Source organism: Dreissena polymorpha, chromosome 16 (assembly GCF_020536995.1).
Source record: "Dreissena polymorpha isolate Duluth1 chromosome 16, UMN_Dpol_1.0, whole genome shotgun sequence".
NCBI classification, from domain to species: Eukaryota; Metazoa; Mollusca; class Bivalvia; order Myida; family Dreissenidae; genus Dreissena; species Dreissena polymorpha.
Window position 1 is genome coordinate 35,193,586 of NC_068370.1, and position 10,474 is coordinate 35,204,059.

A 10,474-nucleotide genomic window follows, 5' to 3' on the forward strand; every position below is an offset into this window, starting at 1 on the left:
GTAACCTGCCTTAATTTTAACGCCTTACGGAAAAATACTGAATACCGGTTAAATATTAGAACATCAATGTCATGATTTATTTAAATCAAAGTACTGAAAATACTGGTTTGACGATGCTTTTGAAGAGGATGGATATATAGAGGATAATTTTTGGATATATCGATATTTTCACTGTTATTTTTCACTGTTTAAAACAGTGAAATACCAGTTTATTTCACTGATATTTCTGTATAAATCACCGGAAAGCATAAAGTAAATAAGCATCCTTTTAAGTTAATCTACATCACCGCAATTGTGTAATTTTTATTGCTTGTCTTTTATCCGCAGGTCAATAGTTAATGGATGTGGTACAATCGTTTTCGTTCTTGGACACTGCGCTCCCTTCAATGAGATTTATTTACCTAAATATCTCATATTTGAACTTACAATTCTTTTGGGAGTAATGGTCTAGACAACTGGATAAAACAGCAACAATATGCCAACCCATCATTTTTCGAGGATTATAATTAAGAATTCATGTGCTAGCCCCCAATCACAGTATGTTGGGGTATAATAATAGTCGAATTTTGTTTTTCTTCTCAAAAGATTGTCGTAGATTATACGTTGACAAATATATCATCCAGACTACAACTTTTAGAAAGCTATTTTTTTCATTTATTTTTATTGATAAACAAGGTTTTGTAACAATCTATACTATACATAGATAGCTTTAACAGCACAATTTGGCTCACCTGAAACTGATTGTTTCCTAGTGGTGTTTACTAATTTTTCATGAAGATCTAGAAAAAAAGGCATTGTGAGTATAAACAAACTATTTGCGTCTATCCGATCTAGTTGAGTCTTGTTACCGAGTTCCTACTTTTATTAATTTGAACATTCTGATCAACTGCCATGAAGATCAGGTATAAAATGTAAGTGTTTACATAGATTTTAATGATTTTAGTTACTGTTCAAATGCTTGGAAGCACATCACCCGCTTTGGAACGTGACCTGTTAATCACTGAGACTAGACCTTGTGACCTAAATGTTGAATATGCTACTTTCAAGCTTGACTTTGAAATCATTTAAAATAATCTTCTAACCAATTTACAAGTGCATCAAAGAGAGAATGTGACCACTAAAGTAATAACAAACCTTTTCTTATATTTGCCCTAGTGCCCTAATTTTTGATAGAATATGAAACCCAAAATGACATAGAGGTGACTAGTTTCATGAGAATCTGGCAAAGAGGTGACACCCAAATTTAAACATTGTAAAATGATATCTTATGTGTTCACAATTAACTTTGGATAAAATACAACAGACAAAGAGTGATAACAAAAGCTCACCTTGTCACGTCATAACAAGTGAGCAAAATAACCAAAACTATGACATGATATAATTGATTAGTTAATTCCAATAACAATAAAATGTTACTTTTAAAACAAATACAATACCTTCCCTTTCTTACTACAGGCTGTTCTAAAACAAGATAGCCCTGTATCGCTCACCCTACACTCCTTCTATAGTGTCAAAAACTTGTGTATTATTTGACTAAGTTGTAACCTAGCTTTAGCCTGCACATGACCATTTTGCAAATTCAGTTTTTGATTTGATTAAGATGGACATTGTAAGCAATTTTCATGAAAATCAGGAAGATAATGTGACCTGTAGAAAGGTAAAGGAAGTTTTCTATATTTTGACCTAATGACATAGTTTTTGACAAACTACCAACTTTCAAACTGAAACTTTATTTCATCGAGATAACATTATGTCCAATTTTCATGAAGATCTGGAAGAAAATGTGACCTCTGGAGTGTTCACTAACATTTTCTGTGATTTGGTTTGTTGACCTAGTTTGGACCACATATGACCTACTTTCAAACTTAACCTAGAATTGACCGAGATGAACATTTACCAACATAAGACAAACAAGGGCTGTTTGTAAAACATGCATGCCCCCCATATGGGCTGTCAGTTGTAGTAGTAGCCATTCTGTGAATACATTTTTTGTCACTGTGACCTTGACCTTTGACCTAGTGACCTGAAAATCAATAGGGATCATCTGCCAGTCATGATCAATTTACCTATGAAGTTTCATAATCCTAGGCCTTACTATTCTTGAGTTGTTATCAGGAAACCTTTTTACTGTTATGAGTCACTGTGACCTTGACCTTTGAGCAAGTGACCTGAAAATCAATAAGGGTTATATTCCAGTCATGATCAATGTACCTATGAAGTTTAATGGTCCTAGGCGTAAGCATTTTTGAGTTATCATCCGGATACTATTTTACTGTTTTGAGTCACTTTGACCTTGACCTGTGACCTAGTGACCTAAATATCAATAGGAGTAATCTGCAAGTCATGATAAATGTACCTATGAAGTTCCATGATCCTAGACGTAAGCATTCTTGAGTTATCATCCGGAAATCATTAAACTGTTTTGACTCACTATTTTACTGTTTTGAGTCACTTTTACCTTGACCTTTGACCTAATGACCTGAACATCAATAGGGGTCATATGCCAGTCATGATCAATGTACCTATGTAGTTTCATGATCCTAGGCCTAAGCATTCTAGTCACTGTGACCTTACCCTTTTATCTAGTGACCTGAAAATCAATAGGGTTCATCTGCTAGTCATGATCAATGTACCTATGAAGTTTCATGATCCAAGGTCTAAGCGTTCTTGAGTTATTATTCGTAAACCATCTGGTGGACGGATCGACTGACGGACTGACCGACATGTGCTAAACAATATACTCCGAACAAGCCACATAAGAAATGCAGCATAACACATTCTAAAAGTAAAAGACATCTGTGCAATGATCTTTTTTCAAATGGTAAGATGAATAAACAAGAGTGCCTGAAAGGCCCAAAGTCGTTCACCTGAGATAACAAGATATTATTGGGACAAATATTGTGACCAAAATTAATGAAGATCGGAAAATTAATGTGACCTCTCGAGTGTTAACAATGTTTTACTATAGCAATATAAGGAAAAATGCCCCACCCCCTGGCAGCCATGTTTTTCAACCAATTGTAATCATTTTCGAACTGATCCAAAATATCATTGAGACTTATATTCTGGTCAAATTTTATGAAGATTGGAATACAAACGTGGCATCCACAGAGTTAACAAGGCAAAGGTTGACGGCTCACGACAGGCCATAAAGCGATCACAAAAGCTCACCATGAGCACATTGTGTGATTACACCCAATGCGTTCATATTTTTCTCACAGGATTTGCCATTGACCTTTATAGTATGGACGGCTTTGTTATTATTTATTGCTATCATGTACCTGCAATATTGTGTGTATGTTTACAATACACAAAGCATATGACATAAATAGACTAATGGAGCTTATAATAATCTGATTACTATAGCCAGGTCAATTAAGGACTTAAAAACATTTTTGTTGTCCTGATTTCATGAAGACTTGAGATATTTATGCACATAGAGTTTCAATATATGGGATTATCCACAAATAAAAAGTATTTTTGATCTGTGTTGTTCAGGCTCTTTTTCCATGGCTGTCAAAGTGAAATTTCCATGTGAAAAGGATGTCAATTTTTTCATTCAACCATGTGTATAAAGAACGGTTCTGCATATAATTTGCCATTTTGATAAGAGATGACCAGGGTGACAGAGAAAAGGGATATGCATTTGAGATCTGGTCAGGACTCCATATAAAAGTGGTTATATTTAAAAATGTTTAATTACCACATGACCATGGACTCTAGATCTTGACTAAGGTTCTAAATTAATCAAGTATGGACATTTGAACTATATCTTTTTAAAACAATCAACAAATAATATTTGATGTACACATTTAATATACCAATGTGTACAAATGCTACTTAACGTATATATGACTGTATTAAATGTAGGAACTAGTTAAAATACCCATTACAAAAAAGAGATCAGGATATGAAATATTCATTGCCTGAAACAAAGACCCAGGAGCTATTTTTATATATCTTTAAACACACTGATTAAAGAAGTAAAACAGAGGTAAACATTGATACAACAGAGGTAAAATCATCTCCCCTTACAATATGACATAATTATGTACCATATCTTTTTATCTGGATCTGGATAGGAACACATCAGGATGTTTAGGTGTGCGCGCTGCGGGCGAGATATAGGAGTTACTTACATTTTGGATTTAATTTAATTCACTGAAATTCATCACTGAAGTTACAGTATGATCTCATTTGATATAGATGTACATGATTGTATCAAGCAAAATATATTCAATAATTATCAGTATTAATTCACTGTCATGATTTCAGTATCATTAAAATGATTTCAGTAAAGTCTATCATATGCATCAATTTTGTAAATATCAATATAAGTATACTACATGAAAACATTTTTGAAACAAGGGCTGTTTGTAAAACATGCATGCCCCCCATATGGGCTGTCAGTTGTAGTGATAGCCATTGTGTGAATACGTTTTTTTGGCACTGAGACAATGACCTTTGACCTAGTGACCTGAAAATCAATAGGGTCATCTGCGAGTCATGATCAATGTACCTATGAAGTTTCATTATCCTAGGCGTAAGCTTTCTTGTGTTATCATCTGGAAACCATTTTACTGTGTCAAGTCACCGTGACCTTGACCTTTGACCTAGTGACCTGAAAGTCAATAGGTGTCATCTGCGATTCATGATCAATGTATCTATGAAGTTTCATGATCATTGGCGTAAGCATTCTTATTATCCGGCAACCATTTTTTAAAGTTGAGTCGCTGTGACCTTGACCTTTGACTTAGTGACCTGAAAATCATTAGGTGTCATCTCCCAGTAATGATCAATGTACCTATGAAATTTCATGATCATAGGGATAAACTTTGTTGAGTTATCATTCGGAAACAATTTTTCTATTTCAGGTCACCGTGACCTTAACCTTTGACCTAGTGACCTGAAATTCAATAGGGATCATCTGCGAGTCATGATCAATGCATCTATGAAGTTTCGTGATCCTAGGCATAAGCGTTCTTGAGTTATCATCCGGAAACCATTAAACTATTTCGGGTAACCGTGACCTTGACCTTTGACCTAGTGACCTAAAAAGGGGTCATCTGCGTGTCATGATCAATGTATCTATGAAGTTTCATGATCCTAGACATAAGCGTTCTTGAGTTATCATCAGGAAACCATTTTACTATTTCGGGCCACCGTGACCTTGCTCTTTGACCTAGTGACCTCAAAATCGATATGATTCATCTGCAAGTCATGATCTATGTACCTAGGCATAAGCATTCTTGAGTTATCATCCGGAAACCATCTGGTGGACGGACATATAGACATATGAACCGACATGTGCAAAACAATATACCCTCTCTTCTTCGAATGGGGGGGGGCATAATTATACAGTGTATAAAAAGTGGCACTTAATTATCTCGCTAAACATGGGTCTAAATTACGTTTAAAAGCTATTTTCTGATTGGGTGAAACAGTCCGAAATCATCCAATAAATAAAGTCGAGATATTTATCTTGCGGAACATGCAATGCCATGCCGCATGCAAGCTATTTATAAAGTAAATATCGTAAATCAAAAAGTTTGCTATGTTTTTTTTTCGCGGTCATAGACAGTGTTCCTGGCTGAAAACGATGCAATATTACTTTTAAATCATTCATGCATTAGTTTTTAGCAAGAAAGAGGTAGAATATTAGTGTAAAACATTTTTTTAAACTTGTGTCTGCTACAATTTAACGAGTGGTTACGGAAATTACCGATTGCACAGATGTATCGACAGACATATTCAAAACGAAAGAATAGCTTGCATATTGCAAGTTTATCAGCCTTGAAATTACCTATTAATCAAATGAGAATCGAAATTATTAAAATATAAACCAGTAATGTTCATTAACACCAAAATCTTTGGGCACAACCATCATATTTTGGAAACGGTGACGTATTGTTTTTCGGAAACCGACGATCGGTAATTCCCATAACCATATGGAAAATTTCATCACTGACAAGTTTCGTTTCTAATGTTTTTCTCAAATATTCTACCACAAAATTATTGTACACCATTACTCAAATGAATGCCAAGTAATAATTCCTTGATTTTGGGGAGGGACACTGTCTATAAATGCTTATAAAAACGCATTAAGGCTAAACTTAAGTGTATAGAATATTGAAAAATAAATCATAATTCAAGTGTAGACAAGTGTTCGTTTTATCCGATATATTCATTCATCCACATTGCTAAGACACTCAATTATATTGGAAATTATTACGAATATCTGACAAAACTTGCATTATTATTTTTATCTTTAAACTTCCATTACATAAATGTTTTTTTGATAAGTGTCGTCAATTATTAATTGTATACAGATTTCTCTATAGTTTGAAAAACATTTAGGCAAATATTTCTCATGTAAGATAAAATGCAAATAGTTAATAAAATATTCCCTTTTAATCAGTATGTTGGTTGATCGGTCAATAACAATATCACTTTGAACATTGAATTATTTAAAAGTTATAACAAACATTAAATGTTCTCCGAACAAATGATTAATAACACATATAACAGATTGATAGAAAGATATGAACAAATCAAGGTTGCTAGGTTGCCCGCCTAGAATGGTCCTGTTAGTATGGAAGTACTTGATAAATAAATTTATTAGCCTGTCAGTTTTGTAAAGACATAAAATATTTTATGAATGTCTCAAAGTGTAGAATTATTTTGCATTTAGTAAAAGAAAGGCAACATATAACCCTTAAGTGGCTGACAAGAACTTGTGGCTGAATACAACTAAAAAGAGGCATTATGCTTCTTGAAAATAAAGTAAACATCATTATATATGAATTGTCTGATCAAAAGTGTTATTTTTAGTGAATAGGGGAATTTTTCAAGAATAAACAATATAATTATTAAATTTTTTGGCGAAGTGCTTCATTTTATTATCATAGTACCGTTTTTGGTCTAAAAATCCAGTAACATTTTTTTAATTTCATAACCCCTTGTTGCAAAACATAAATCATAAAAAATAGAATTTTCAGAGTAACCTATTAAAATGAAATAAAAAAAGGCTTAATTAGAACCTAGATATTATTTTTGCAATCATTTTTCATTAAGTACAAATATTTAAAAAAAAGTATTGTTTCATGCTACTCATTGTACCAGTTTTTTGTCAGAAAATTAATTACATTTTTTTTTAACCCCTTGTTGCCCAAAAATTCCTAAATTATAATTTTCAAAGATATCCTTTAAAACAAAAAGAAAATGCCTTCTTAAACCTTAAATAATATTCCTTCAAGCATTTTACATCAATTATTTATGTTTGAAAAAATCATTGGTTCATGCTAAATACTGTTTGATATAATGTAAATAATGTAACTAAACATCCAAGTAGTGAGTCCATCAAACTATTGCAACCGAAACACCTGGTGTGCCAAGGCACCAGCCGAAGTCAAATGCCTTCTGACTTAGTGCATTTTACTATTTATATTTGTATGCATTTGTATGTGTTTGAAAAAATGTATAATCTTAAATGACATCTTCTGACCATGCATGTCCTAGATTTCAAAATCCAGGCCCTGGTCTGACACATTGGTAACATTAAGGTCGCGGTGGTGTAGTGGATGAGGTGTCCGCCTAGCGATCGGGAGTTCGTGGGTTCGCTCCCTACTCGGGGAGCAATCTCATTATCTCCTCCAGACACCAAGTACTGGTTCTTCCCAGAAAACGGACTCGACAATGTCCACATCAGCCTATAATAGGCCTTCCTGTAATAGCCAGCAATTGACTGTAGGAAGTACGAAGTAGGAGAAGTAGAAGTTAACGTTAAACTGTTACCAGGCTTCTGAATTTAATTAGCCAGGTCACAGGAAAAGGGCAGTCTTATCAGTATCCAATTAAACTATTTGTCATTGTCAGAAAACCGCTCTTAAGCAAACAGCTTTCAAACAACTGCAGGCTGAACTGGATCTAAACTGGCCACAATCGCCTTAATGTCTCTTTTTCTGGGATACAGTTCATTTAAAGTGATATTATGGGCATCTAACTTTTTATAGGTGTCTCTCGCAACCGTTGTTTATTTTTGGTGTTTTCACTTCACATTCACTTATATGTTGATGCAGCATCAACATACTAAAACAATATCCCGGAGAGAGAAACATAATGCATTTGAATATCGACCGTACTTTCATTTGACAACTGATCATACATGTACGTTTTTAACCTAAATTTAGTTTTAGTGCAGATTCGTTCATACGACACAAAGACACAATTTTGTTTTACGGATCATTTCGGCTTACAGGACAGGGTGGGTCACGTAAGAATATCGAATATAAAATATATTTTTATAAACAACTGGTAGCAAAATGAGTTGCAGATAATTGATCAGTAACCATAATTAAACTAACTCTTTTGATCTGTTAATTCTTTTCAGCTCAATTCAACAGTGCAAAATGCCCATACTTTCACTTTAACTTTAAAGGGATCTTTTCAAGTTTTGGTAATTGACAAAAATTGAAAAAAGTTGTATCGGATTCGCAAATTTTCGTTTTAGTAATGTTATTTTTAGGAAACAGTATTACTCAACATTTACCATGGTCTAATATAGCCATTATATGCATCTTTTAACGATTAAAAAATTATAAAGCGTTGCAACGCGAAACGATTGAATAATTTGGAGAATGAAGTTGTTGTTGTTTAATTGTGTGAAACTACGAAGATTGCTTATATAAGGTATAAAAAACGTCAACCATTTAAACTTGGCAGAATAGTCGAGCAGGCTAATACGTTTTTAATCCAGGACTAAGGGGGTCACTGGTTCGAGCCCTGCTGCGGACTACTTTTTTTAAGAATTTTATTCTTAATTTTTAACTGGAGCTTTTAAGATCCAATGTTTACATTTATCAATATAAATCATTTAATAACCAACTTCAAAACATGTCAAAATCTGTGAAAAGGCCCCTTTAACATGATATCTACTCCTATAAATATGAGGTCGATATACATGAACTAAACGGTAAATTAAGTCTAATTATTTGGACTATAATGATATCAACTACTTAACTAGAAAGAATAAAGAATTCATACAAACCAGTAATTTGAGTAAAGAGTTTGTAATCAATGTTGTATTTCAGGACAGCTTGGTGATATGCAAATCCCATATGACTTGTTAATATCGGGTATCATAGCCATTCAATAAGTCGCAAAATGCTCGAACAAAATTAATAAAGCAAAAAGTGACAAATTGATAACTAAAATTACCAGTATCATCAGTATGCCAGTTTTGCCTTGTCAAGCTGTCGAGATCCAGAAAGTGCTTCATTCACATTGAATATATCCTTCGCATTCCATTTATTGTTGCATTACTAAATAGCGAAACAAGCCGATTTAAGCTGTAAGAAAGTTTTGACACGAGTGTTATCAAGTCTCTCATGGGCGAAGCCATTGTTGTAGAAAGTGAATCATTCACATCGAATATATCCTTCGAATTCTATCGATTGTTGTCATTAGCGGAGATTGAGTGAATAAATAATTCATATATCATAAATGACAGCTTCTAAATAGCGAAACAAGCCAATTTATGCAGTAAGAAAGTTTGGACACGAGACTCTCATGGGGGCGGCCATTGTTGAAAGTTGAAACACGAACGACAACTCTGCTAGGAGAATGTTATCAATGAAAATCAACGAGGTCGATGCATTTCGATTAGAAAAATGAATACTTATTCGAGAGTCAATCTAGGTAACGTTTAATATAAGTAGAGTTCACTCTATTTATAACTTAGTTTAAAAACTCCTCGAATCTCACTCAATGTATAGGATCAATTCAAAAAGATGTTATAAAACAATATTCGGTAGTAGTTTACATAAATCATGTTGCACGATTGTTTCAACTCCAGACCGACTGTGCGGTACACGTGACTTTGTTTACAGCTGATTACACACCCCCGATGTCTGACCAATGAGATCGCTCCGTAGATGGAGGTGTGACATACAATTGGTTAACGTGATCTGTTGGTTTTTGTTGAGAATCCGCTGCGAACGTAAGGTGAAATTTGTAGGTCCTGGTTATAAAATTAAATAAATCGTACAAACAAGTCACTGTTTATTAAAATGTCTTAGGTACTAAACATGTTTCGGCCGTAGCCTTCATCAGTAGTACATTAATATAAACAAATACAAAGGAAGTGACGTCAACGTCATACAATAACGTAACGTCGTTCGGCGGAAAAATATAGTACATAATATTACATAATACATAATACAAAGATGGATCAATGATGATACAACAGTTTATTAGAAATAATATAATTTATTGAAAAAAACATAGTAATAGACAAACATCAAATGTATATGTAAATTATGTTTATGTTCTATATGTCATACAGCAGTTTGTTATTTAGACCGTTAGGAATCATAGTTTTTAATTTGTGTATCCAACATGTTTCTTTACATAAACGGTCTAGATTGTTTTAAACAACATCAATAGGTACAAAGGAGAAATCTGATAAAGTGCAATC

The 10,474-nt window shown here is 33.6% G+C and overlaps 1 long non-coding RNA gene across 1 annotated transcript in view; it reads right to left on the reverse strand.

The window, feature by feature from the left end:
- Nucleotides 1-9,231, reverse strand: part of LOC127861874 (uncharacterized) — a 42,053-nt gene extending 32,822 nt beyond the window's left edge. The window contains exon 1 of the long non-coding RNA XR_008040344.1: nt 9,217-9,231. This is a non-coding gene — a long non-coding RNA (uncharacterized LOC127861874). The remainder of the gene's footprint in view (nt 1-9,216) is intronic.
- Between the last annotated feature and the right edge of the window lie 1,243 nt (nt 9,232-10,474).